Genomic DNA, 664 nt, shown 5'->3' with positions numbered 1-664 from the left:
GTTGCAGTATATGGACAGGGAAATTAAAGCCTGATTCAGAAGAGAAATTGGCAAAGAATATCACTGTGGATGTCAGATGGATCTTGGCTGAAAGCAAAGAATATCAGAAAGATGTTTACCTGTGTTTTATTGACTATGCAAAGGCATTTGACTGTGTGGATCATAGCAAATTATTGATAACAATGCAAAGAATGGAAATTCCAGAATACCTGATTATGTTTATAAGGAACTGGTACATAGATCAAGAAGTAGTGGTTCCAACAGAACAAATGGATACTGCACTGCTTAAAATCAGAAATGGTATGCATCAGGGTCATATCTTTTCACCATACTTATTCTGTATGCTGAGCAAATAATCTGAGATGCTAGGCTACCTGAAGAATGTGGCATCAGGGTTGGAGGAAGACTATTGACCCCACGCACAGCAGAACAAGATGTTGCCTGGTCCTGTGCCATCTCACAATCATTGCTGTTTTGAGGCCAGTGTTACAGCTACTGTATCTACGATCTTATTGAAGGTTTCCCTCTTTTTCTCTGACCCTCTACTTTACCAAGCATGATGTTCTTCACCAGAGACTGGTACCTCTTGAGAACATGTCAAAAGTGAGACTCTTCATCTTTGCTTCTAAGGAATATTCTGGCTGTACGTCTTCCAAGACAGATA

This window comes from Orycteropus afer, unplaced genomic scaffold (genome assembly GCF_000298275.1).
Source record: "Orycteropus afer afer isolate SDZICR_OR568_19922 unplaced genomic scaffold, OryAfe1.0 scaffold00581, whole genome shotgun sequence".
Taxonomy (NCBI): Eukaryota; Metazoa; Chordata; class Mammalia; order Tubulidentata; family Orycteropodidae; genus Orycteropus; species Orycteropus afer.
Note: the sequence above shows the minus strand (reverse complement) of the source record.